This window comes from Lepidochelys kempii, chromosome 3, assembly GCF_965140285.1.
Source record: "Lepidochelys kempii isolate rLepKem1 chromosome 3, rLepKem1.hap1, whole genome shotgun sequence".
Classification (NCBI taxonomy): Eukaryota; Metazoa; Chordata; order Testudines; family Cheloniidae; genus Lepidochelys; species Lepidochelys kempii.
Genome location: NC_136382.1, coordinates 191,985,461 through 191,997,474, shown reverse-complemented (window position 1 = coordinate 191,997,474; position 12,014 = coordinate 191,985,461). Strand labels below are relative to the sequence as shown.

The following is a 12,014-nucleotide window of genomic DNA, read 5'->3' as shown; positions in this document are numbered from 1 at the left end:
AGAAAGACTGATAAGTTCATGGAGGATAGGTCCATCAATGGATATTAGCCAAAATGGTCAGGGATGCAACCCTGTGCTCCAGGTGTCCCTAAACCTCCAACTGCCAGGAGCTGGGACTGGACAACAGGGAATGGATCACTCAGAATTGCCCTGTTCCGTTCATTCCTTATGAAGTATCTGGCACTGGCCACTGTCAGAAGACAGGTTACTGGGCCAGGTGGACCATTGGTTTGACTTAGTATGGCCATTCTTATGTTCTTCTAAACCAATAAAACAGGAAATAAGAAAAATAAAATCTGCAAGAGAGAGCAAAGTGGGTTTCTCCTCTGCTACATTCTAGCTTCACAAAATGGCAGCTGCCTCTACAGACGACAGACTCCTAGGAATTTAAAGGTGTAAGATGTAAATAATAGAACTGTAATAGTTTTGCATGCATGTGGAAGATGGCTCTATGGAAAACCATAAAAAGCTCTACAAAGAAGCATCTAAGCCTTACTTAAATAATCTATTCAAGTATTTTAAATGTAAGTATTTACCACAGGTAGCTTATATGTTACTTATCTTTTTGTTAGCAGACAAAAGAATTACAAAAGGGGGGGGGGGAAATCTGTCCTTTTTACTATAAACATACATTAAGTATTGTGCAGCCCTGGGTCATGTATTTCACATAAAACACAGTATCATAATACATGAATTTGCATCAATTCTGGTGTTTCAGTGTCTAAGGGCTTCTCCACTCATGAAAGTTATTGCAGAATAAATTATGGTGTAAATTTAAAGAAGAACAGCTATTCTCAAATAGGAGTGACTATGCTTGGAGTTATTCCAGAATATATTCTGGAATAACTCATGTTGGCAAGCCCACAGGGGCTTCAGTACATGGAAGAGTACAGTGTTTCCTTTTCTTTAATATAAGAATGACTAAATATTTCAAACCAGATTATAGAATTTAAATATTAAATAAGCATAGATCTACATTACTACAGAATATGTACAACTGGGTATTACTATTTGAGAAAATGGTTACTAACCTTTCGTATCTGTTGTTCTTTAAGATATGTTGCTCATGTTCATTCCATGCTAGGTGTGTGTGCACAGTTGCCAGAGATTTTTCCCTCACTGATATTCATATAGCTGGCTCTAATGCCCTCTGGAGCCCTGGATGTATGCGCCGGTGTAAGGGGCACTGCTGGCCCCAGACCCTCTCAGTTCCTTCTTGACAGTAAGTCTGACAGAGGGGTAGGAGGGTGCATCATAGAATGGACATGAGCAACACATCTAGAAGAACAACTGTTTCGAAAGGTTAGTAATGTTTTTTCTTCTTCGAGCGCTGGCTTGTGTCCATTCCGTGCTAAGTGACTCACAAGCAGAACCCCTGGAGGGGACATGCTGATTGCAGCACTGCTCTCCCAAAACTGGCATCATCATGGGCCTGTTGGGTGATGGCATAGTTGGATATGAAGCTATGACTCAACAACCATGTTGCAGCTGTGTAGATATCCTGGATTGGTATCTGTGCAAGGAATGCTACTGACGAAGCCTGGGCTCTCATGGAATGAGTGGTCATGATGGCTGGAGCCAGAACCTTCACCTGCTCGTAGTAAGCTCGGGTACAGGCGGTTATCCAAGATAAGATTCTTTGGGATGACACCAATAGCCCTCTCATCCTTTCCACTACTGCTACACAGAGTTGTGTGGACTTGCAGAAGGGTTTAGTTCTCTCAATATAGAAAGTGAGAGCCTGCCTTACATATGAAGCCAATGTTCCTCAGCAGTCTTGTGAAGTTTTGGAAAGAACAGGAAGAAAAATGCCCTGGTTTCTGTGGAACGGCAACACCTGCTTTGCTAGGAAGGCCGAATGAGGGCGCAGCTGGACCTTGTCCTTGAAGAACAGCATATAAGGGAGTTCTGATATCAGGGCTTTGATCACAGGGACCTTTCTGGGAGAGGTGATTGCCACCAGAAAGGCGACCTTCCAAGAGAGAAGCAGTATGAGGCATGACGCTAACAGCTCGTGAGCCTCGACAGGACCCAGGTTTAAGTCCCATGAGGGGATCAGATCATGAACCTGAGGGTAGAATCTTTCCAGCCCCTTGAGAAACCTATCATCTCATGGGAGAACACTGATCTGCCATTCACTGGAGGGTGAAAGGCTGAAATGGCTGCCAAGGGGACCTTAACAGAGAGAGAGCCAGACCTTGATGTTTTAGGTAGTCCAGGTAGAGCAGATAGTCCAAGAGAGACTGCAGAGAAGACCGGGATAGAGAGAGATTCCACTCGGAGGCCCAACAAGTAAAACATTTCCACTTGGCAGGTAGGTAGCCCTGGTGGAAGGCTTTCTGCAACCTATCAAGATTTGTCAAACCTGCTCTGAGCAGGCCTGCTTTTCAGGGATCAGCCACACAACAACCATGTTGTCAGGTGCAGAGAGGGAAGGTTCGGGTGAAGCTACTGGCCGTGGTCTTAAGAACTCAAGTTTGGGCAGGGTGGAGTGCGAGTGGAGCTGCCGCTGAGAGGTCCAGAAGCACACCAAACCAATGCTGGCATGGCCACACTGGAGCTACCAGGATAACCTTTGCCTTGTCCCATTTGATTTTTAGGAGGACCTTGTGAACCCAGGGGATCAGTGGGAAGGTATATAGTAGGTGGTCTGCCCACGAGAAGAGGAAGGCATCGAAGAGGGAGCCTATGCTGTGCCCGTGCAGCAAACAGAACTGATGCCTTTTCCTGTTCTGTCTAGTGGCAAACAGGTACGTCTGGGGAGGCCCCCACTTCTGGAAGATGACACTGATGACCTCCAGGTGAAGAGACCACTCGTGGTGAGAGGGACAGGATCTACTGAGGTGATCCCCCAGTGCATTTCGGGCTCCCGGGAGATGTGACGCCTCAAGGTAAACGGCGTGTTTCACGCAAAAGTCCCACAGCTGGAGGGCCTCCTGGCACAGGGCTGAAGATTGAGCTGCTCCATGCTTGTTGATGTAAAACATTTACGCAGTGTTGTCCATCAAGACATGTGCTACTTTGCCTGAGATCTGGGGAAGGAACAATGGAAAGCCAAGCGTACTGCCCGCAGTTCCATGATGTTTATATGCAGGGAGGACCAGAGGCCCTGAGTCCTGAGACTGCTGAGTTGGCTCCCCACTCTGGTCTGATGCATCTGAGACTAAGGTTACCAATGGATGAGAGGCAGCAAAGGTTACCCCTTTCATTACAGATCCCAGGTCTCTCCACCAAGTCAGCAAAGTGAGGACCAGAGGCAGAATCATAAGTATCAAGTCCAGTTTCTGTCTGCTCAGGAATTAGACTGATGCCAGCCACATGTGTAGAGGTCTGAGACGTAGCCTTGCATACTACACCACGTAGATACGTGCCATCATGTGACCCAACAGTTTGAGGCAGATCCAAGCAGTTATTAGTGGGTGAATTGTGACCCTGGAAATCAGGTCTGACATAGCTTGGAAATGGGCTTCCGGTAGGGAGGCGTTGGCGTGGATCTAATAGAGCACTGCCCCGATGAACTCTATTCTCTGAACCGGGACCAGAGTTGACCAGAGTTGACCAGAATATTCCTGTCCTTTCTGGTGTGGGGTTTGAAGTCCCTGCAGATCTAGCATTTCTCTTTGACACGAGACTCTTCCTAGACACTTTAGACAGCTAGGGTGCGGGTCACTAACTGGCATCAGCTTGCCACCAACAGGCATAAGGCTTGAAGCCCAGGGCATGCCCAACCCATGGGGCAAAAAGTCCCTTAATGACAGGGACAATCATTACCACTACTATATACACTAACTCTAGAAACTATACTGATTATGAACAGAGAAAGTCCAACCACTGAGAAAGAAACCTTGCCACAGCAAGAACCAACGTTCCCACAACCATCACGGTCAGGCAGTAAGAAGGAACTGAGAAGGTGTGGGGGCGGTTGACCGCCCTGATACGGGCACATATGCACAGGGCTCCAGAGGGCGCTAGAGCCAGTCCTACAGATACCACTGAGGGAAAAATCTCCAGCAACCGTGCATGCGGCATGCACACACCTATCACGGAATGGACATGAGCAAGCACTCGAAGAAGAAGAATTAACACACTGTATATTGTTACTTATCTAAGTAAAAACGCCCCAGTTATTAATAAAGGTGCCTGGGTCCCTACTTTGCTGGTCTAAACACACAGTTGACTGGTGGGATTTTAAACAAATTTAGTTTAATTGTTGCAGTTGTGTGTGTCAATACTTTAAGCGATTTAAATCTAAATTACAATTTACAAGTGCAAGCTAAACCGCTATAACTAGTTTTAAACAGATTTGTGCATCCACACAGTTTTGCACCAGTGTAACTAAACTGATAAATTAAATCACTGCAAGTTTGTGCTTAGACAAGTCTGAAGCATACTCATCCTAAAGATGGAGCTTTCAAAACAAAACCAAGAAAAAATTCAGGAATTTCAACTCCCTTCTCTGTGCAAACAAGTTGGGTCAGGTCCTCAGGCCCTCTTCCAGATGTTTTTTGCTCTACTGCTCAGACAGTGCAAAGTAGCCGTAATGTGGCAACTGGAGACTCTTCAGGTGTAGGGGAATCTCCAGCAAGCATAAAATTGGCATAGACAGTGCCATCTGGCCCTCTGGCCACCTGTCAGGGGTTACTATTGGCTGCCCCGAGGCTTTGCTAAATTACAGCATAGACTGAAACAGTCTCAGAGCCAGTCCCAGGACTGGAAGAGCAGAGAGGTGTCTGAGAGCCAACTTTTCATATCCTCCCTCTCCAGTCCTATGTTAGTTCTGAGCATAGCTCTGCCAGATCCCAGGATCTAGCCCTGAGGTTTGTAAGATCAGTCTAATCATCATACATCTCAACAAAGACTTCAAAAATCTTTTTCTTCTCTTCTTTACTTTCTCACCCTTTCCAAAGCCATAACAAAACGTTTGGCTCCTCTTTGACTGCAGACTGCCAAGTTCTATAAACTGACCAAAAGGCTGGCAATCAGAATGCAGAAGTCTAGTTATAATATCTACAGCTTAATGTCTATTTTTATATATAAAGTTAGCATGAACATTTGAAAATATGGTTTTTACTATACTGCATTTTTTTTAAAAAGAGAAATTATCTAAATTCCCTTTAAAAATTCAGACTCTCCCTCAGGTAATTTATAGCACATGAAACAGACTTTACAACATACTTTCTCCCAACACCATGGGATTTGCAAGTCAGTATGCTGCACATAAAAGAGTAGAATAAATTAGTCTGATCTTATCCTACTGCTTTTGCTATTTCTCTCAGCTGACAGAGACCTGCCAAGCTCCTGGTGTTTCACTAGTACTATGGTGCTGCTCACTTATTGTTCTAAAGGCAACATTCTTAAAATCTATTTAGCAGTATGTCTTTTAAAAATAGGGGCACAAAATCTAGTGTTGGGTTCAGGATAATTATAGAAGATACAGATGGTGCAAGTATCCTCTTACACAGTGTTTCTGATCGTATGACAAAGAGAAAACTTAAACTTTACTTACATTTGGCTTAAGAAAACTTCCCTAGTGGGTTATTCCTATTGCATCTTGGAACTACAGTAAATACCCAATATAGACAAATTTGGCTAAGCTGGCAAAGGAAGATGTAATTACACTTGCCTGTGCCAGCTGAACCCATTATGCCTGAATGATATTCAACCTTCTTTAGAGGGAAATTAATGTTTCTACCTCTGTCAGGTTTCTGCCGGGGTAACAATTTCATTGTGCACTGGTGCCTCAGACACTTTACTGCTTACATCTTCTCTAGAAAGCTGCTCCATTCGCTGACTCTCCTGGCATGCTGTGTATGCCTTTCCTGGCAATGCCATCCGCTTTTTGTGTTGTATCAGTCCCTGCAACTATGCCTTGCCCCAAGAGTTGCATTACAGCAAAACCAATGAAATTCAGTCCCCTGGTGGAGTTTCCATCCCAAGGGAATTCTACCACCATTTACATTAGCATAAGCAGCCTGTGAATCTAGTCCAGTGTTTTCAGTACATCACAACAGGAATTCTTTTATCCCAGGAATGTTAGAAAATGTATTGGGTTCATCTCAGATATTCAAAAGACTGATTATACTGGTCCAAATTATACAGTGCGAAACTCAGCTCTCTGGAGAGGGCCAGTAAAAGCTGTATGCCCCACTTAAGTCCCACTCGAGCCTTAGAGTGTCAATTTCACCTGCAGTCCTTACTCAAGCAAAATTCTCATTAAAATTGGATCATTTTTACATATAGACAACAGGATTTGGCCCATTATAAACAAATTCCCACACCTGGAAAAAATTATCATAATTGAATTTGTAATGGAAAATGTTATCTAAAAATACAGATTTAGTACCACAAATAGGACAATCATGCACCCTTTATATGTATGCAATTCCTATTGGGAGTTTTGACTGCGTGAAGACTGCAGGAGTCAGCTTGTGTTTGTGCTAAAATTTAATCTCATGAAACAAGTTTTAAGGTTGAGAAATGTATTACTGAGTGTTTTATTTGGTCCTTTGCCCTTGTCTGATGTTGAATAATATTCCATAGTGCAAGGGGATTTCTTATCCCAGAGAGGATTTTATTTGGAGATCAGCTTTCCATTTTTCCATACAGGAATTTTTCATGTTATCAAATTCATTTGTAGCTGCCAGAGAACAGACTCAGCACATTAATGTGGTAGTTGGTTGATCCTGTTGAACCTATTTCAAATCCCAAAAAAGCCAGACTGAGGATTTGTGTTTTATAGAGGGTTATACATATGCAACTAGATATTTTCTGTTAAGTAGGACAAAAAAAAGTAGAGAAGAGTGCAGACATTTCTCCTACTTAAGAACATAAAAATAAACAATGGGAATGAGGCTATTCCTTCTATGAAGGTTAATTATTTTTGTGGTATAGGTAGCATGTGCCAGTTATAATTTCTTTTCTGTGTACTGCATCTTTAAATGGAGTGACGTCCACTTCCCCCCAACTACAGAGGCAGCAGCCATTTTGTGTTTAGGAGCCAACTGCTAATTGGCACATGAGTTCCATCAATGGCTGCTGCACAGATGAGGAACTCCCAGCTGTTTAAGTCCCTCAATGATCTCTGGCACACTGGCCACCTTGATCGCACATTCCTGCAGCACATTATCTATTGACCTGCAAACCTCCACCATAGCAACATCCCCAATAGACTTCCAAGCCTCAAATTGGCCCATCTGACTGGTAACTAAGGTAGCAAGCCACCTTCCACAGGGAGACCGGCATTCTCTTTTCCATGGTGAGAGGAGCCCTCATCCTCATGGCATGGCACTCACTGCACTGCCAAAGCAAAGAAGCACAGAAGAGCCTCTTTTTTCATCTCAAAGTTATGTGGCCAATGCTGCTTGAGAATAGTTTTGTCCCACCTGTCTGGGATCATAGTCCAGGCACAAAAGTGACATGTCACCCTATGAAGTTGATCTGCCAGCACAGTGGAGAGCCATCTCCTAGGATTGTGATGAAAGCACAACCATTGCATCATGATTGCATCAGCAAACTTGTCTCTGGCTCTCAGCAAGTACCAGAACATCCTCCACTGCCTCGGCGGTCTGCTCACTGCTTTATAGAAGCTCCATCAGAAACCTTTCTTGCTGTGCAATGGGCAAGAGCTAACTGGTCATCCTGGCCACCATCCTGAGAAAAGGACTAGGCAACAGCACTGGCACCAGGAGATTTGCAGGAATATGACCTCATTTCCTACAATTCCCCAGGTCTCCCTGAAGCTTTCCAAGCTCTCCCAAAAACCACAGCTTCAGGAAGCTATTTTGGGAAATTAGGGAGAGGGACCCAAATGCCAGTGCAACTGCAAAAGTATAATGCAGCACCAGGGTGGTCATGGGGCAGAACTGTACTTGACCTGAACTTCAAATAGCATGGCTTGACTGGAGACATGGCACTGTAGTTACATCAGTGTTTTCCCACTAGTTCCAAAAACAAGGCCTTACGCAGGAGTACTTTGTGCACTCTTCTTGATCTTACCTTTGTGGTTTTATTGTCATTCTTGTAATATTAAATATAAAATAAAAGCCATTCATACTGAATGTACTGAAAAGAATAAAAAAATTGGCAACAAAGAGCTTGAAGAAAACAAATAAGCCGAGAATAGATCTCCTGGTTAAAAAGAAGAAAAAACATAAGGAAAATAAAATGGCCACCTACAGAAATATGGGAGTTCTCTAGATTTAAAGAAGAACAATTTGAATCAGGTCTTCAGATAACAGTGCAGTATTTTCTACTTATGCTATAGAAGACAGTTTGGAAGGAAAATAATACCAGGTTTTCCAACATTGGTGGGACATTGGCAATGCACTAAAAACAAGTCATTACAGATTCAAGAATCAGATATAAAAGCTTTCATTAATGTTTTTCCCTTATGATTTTTTCTTTAACAACTGAAAACTCTTCTTGTTACATGTTACAGCCTTTCAAAAAGGGATCTCACATTTATCACACCATACTGAAAGGCTAGACAACACATCCTTAGATCTGTTTATTTCACCATATAAGACAAGACTCTTTGTTGCAATTTCTAATAAATCAGACAATTTATTTGATTGATACTGTGTATATTTGTAACAAATTCTAAATATAATCTAATTATGCAGTTTGGTTTCCCCTGTTTTCCAGTTATTTAACCCTTTCTAGTTTTAGTCCAGGAATCAAGTTAATTTTCCTTGGACCATACTCAGTGCTATGAGGTTTTCCCTGTAAGGTGTCAAGCCAAACTGAAATGAATTGCTTATTATAGGTGATCTCAAACTACAGACACAGTCAATAAATATTTTTAAAACCTACATTCTCCTGTTACTGTAATATAGTTTTATATTAAGCTATTTCAGTGATTTTCCAATTCCTTCTCCATGGCATGTAGATATTCCATTGAATCATCCAGAATTCATTAAAAAAAAATGAAAACAGACCTATATGACACTAGTACTGAATTAAAGCCATATGGACAAATTCTCCCCTCTGGTAGGGTTCGACAGGTGTAATTGAGGGCAGGATTTAGCCCAGAAAGTTTTTAACATAAACTTAGAATATCTGGAGTGAAATCCTAGCCTCACTGAGGTCAATGGCAAAACTTGCATGGACTTCATCGGGGCCAGGATTCCACACTGGCTCTTCTTCAAAAATATCCAGCTGTAATGCATTCCTGATCACCAAGCACTCAAACCCACAATGTGCTGAGCACATCTAAATGCGTTGCTGGACTGGAGACAGAGTACTTCCTCACCTTGCAAGATCAAGCCCTGTTTAAGCGTTAGCAACAAGTGTGCATACAGTATCCAGCATTTCTCACTAATCACATTTCACTTAACTTAGACCTGACACATCAATTTCCAAACTCCACACGTAATTTATAGTCTGTTTCTGCAATAAAAACATCAGATTCACAGTTTCTGTTTGAGGCATTTACATGAACAAAACACAAAGGCCCTGATCCTCAGGACCTGCAGTTTGATGTTTAGCACAATGCTAGGGGGCACAAAGCAGTCTTAACAAGGCTCAAGATCTGACCCAGATCTGCAGTGCTGGCCACAATCACAGAGAGGACACTAGATTAGTTGGACGAGAAGTGTGATTCAGTATGGCTGTTCCTATGTCTATTTTCTGCACTCTTACATTTAATTCATGTTAATTCTTTCTAGAAAGAGAATTCATTATCATACATCTTAATTATCAAGACACATGTATGCACTAGCATCCCAAGTGAGCACACAATCGTATTGTCCTTGTATCCTTGTCCTGCCCTTCCCAGTCATCTCTCTTTGTTGCCATCCCCTGCTGTTGTCCTCAATCTAAAGTAAACTTCTGGGCAGCGAAGCAGCCATTATAAAATTATTATCACTCATTAATATAGCTCAAAAGCCTGCAAGGCACCTCACAGGAAGACAGAGTCCCTGCCCCCAAAGACCATACAATCTTATCTGTTTCTCAATATTAACAGTGAAAAATATTACTGCATGTGAAATAAACGTCTGGTTCAATATCAGTTGTGAGAGGATGGAAAGCTATATCCACTGTTTAAGCAAAAGCTCTAAGAACAAGCAATAGGGCACTATGATTTTTTAAAGTCATTTAAAGGACAAAGTGAACATCCCTATGTAGGAAAATTTATGGGACAGACCCTCAGAAGGCATAAGTTGTCACCGCCCAATGACTTCAACTATGCTACAGCAATTTACACAAGTTGAGGATCTGGCACTATATGCCTTTGTTCCCTTATAATATAAACAGAATTAACTGTAATCAAAGTAATCTCTTTTTATTTCAGTTAAAAAGAGTGATCAATGAGATCAGCACTTCAGGCCTTTCATCTTTTTCAAGATGCTTTTCCGGAGGTTTTATTCTTATTCAGCACATAATTACATTGTTTTATAATGAGATCTAAAATTCTGGTTCACTGTGAAAACTTCACTGATCAAAGATTGTTTACAGTAGAGTACAACATTGGTACCACAGAAGCACATGGTTAACATTATTGTGCTCTGAAATCTATTGATAATTCTGATGGCCATAACAACAAGCTTATAGAATTAACACTGTAACACAAGAACTATCAACAGAACTGAATTAACTACTCTGTGAAAATATAAGAGTCCAAAATAAAAAATAAATATGAAATATGAATATGATGTGCATATTATTAAAACTGTTTAACTTGACTATACATGCAGTTTAAATGATCTTTTCTTTCATAATTGCCGATAGCAGAAGTTTAAAATTACCCGTGAAAGTTAAACATACAGTAGTCTTTATTTATTATTAATAGTAGTACTAAAATAACAAAATGTTTCACTTATACAGCATTTTATAGCCAAGGTTTTCAAGGCATTTACAAACATTAATCAATGAAGCCTCACAAGGAGATAATAATAAGGCATCAAAATGTTAATGCCAACATTTTCAAAAGCAATTTTGAATTTTGCCTCTCTCATTTTTGGGGTGCCTAGCTTTCAACATCCAAGGTCTGATTTTTATAGGTGCTAAAAAATATACAGCCCCAGTTTAAGCCATTGGCACTGCAGGTACTCAGCATCTCTAAAACATAAACTCTGAGCGTCCAAGGTTGGACAATCAAAATTACAGGACACTTCTGAAAATGTGTGTCAGTGGCAGAGCGAGAAAGAGACTTCAGAATTCTCCACTCCCAGTTGGGTGCTCTAAACACTAGACTATTCTGCCTCCACTCCAAAAAGCTAAAATAAAAAGTAAATCTACTACACTATTAGCACGCAGAGGAGCAACATACCCATTATTATTTCAACTATTTTAATTCACCTGAAATGTAGTTTTGTGTGACTCACTATAATGAAAAATGCTTTTAATAAGGCACCATTTTATAATCAGAGAATAGTGTCCCTCTATAGTGACTGCAACCTTTCAGCAGATGGCATTTAGCTACAACCCAGCAGGATGTTCAATAACATATAAAATTACCTTGTGTGCTTCCGTGCCTTTTTTCTTATGAAATGTTGGTGCTCTCCAGAAGGCAACAGTCAGAGTTCTATAAAAGATGCAATACCCCACATTAAAATAGGACAAATTATATTGCTTGCCAAGCAGCCTAAGACTAAGAAAATATCATAGTTGCACAATGAAAATTTCCAAACAAAACCAAAAGTGAGTGTCGTTAAATTGTCATCATTGTTTAGAAAGAGTGAAAAGTTTGGAAAGCAGATTCATACCCCTAGACTCACTAGGAACCTGATCCTAAAACCACTGAAGTCAATAGTCCTATTTACTTCAACGGGCTTTGAATCAGGCCTTATAAGAATTAGGATGACTAGAGAGTCCTGGAAACAGACTTTGAATCAAATGCCAGGTAAATGTTACCATGTTTCATTGTTATGGGGATGTCCTACCAGCACTATGGGTCTCCTGAGAAGAGCATACAGAGGCCTGACCAATGTCCAGAGCAATACTGTCCTTTGCTTTTAGAGGGTGAATCTATTAAGTGCATCACCAGGAATTCATTGTCTGTGGATGGAACCCAT

At 41.4% G+C, this 12,014-nt stretch overlaps 1 protein-coding gene across 14 annotated transcripts in view; it reads right to left on the bottom strand.

The window, feature by feature from the left end:
• The window catches only part of LOC140909632 (uncharacterized), a 110,814-nt gene that overhangs the window by 81,840 nt on the left and 16,960 nt on the right, over window positions 1–12,014 (bottom strand). For all 14 annotated transcript variants that reach the window (XR_012158301.2, XM_073339405.1, XM_073339416.1 and 11 more), the window contains exon 3: window positions 11,458–11,524. The gene's annotated coding sequence lies outside the window, so the exon portion shown is untranslated. The remainder of the gene's footprint in view (window positions 1–11,457; window positions 11,525–12,014) is intronic.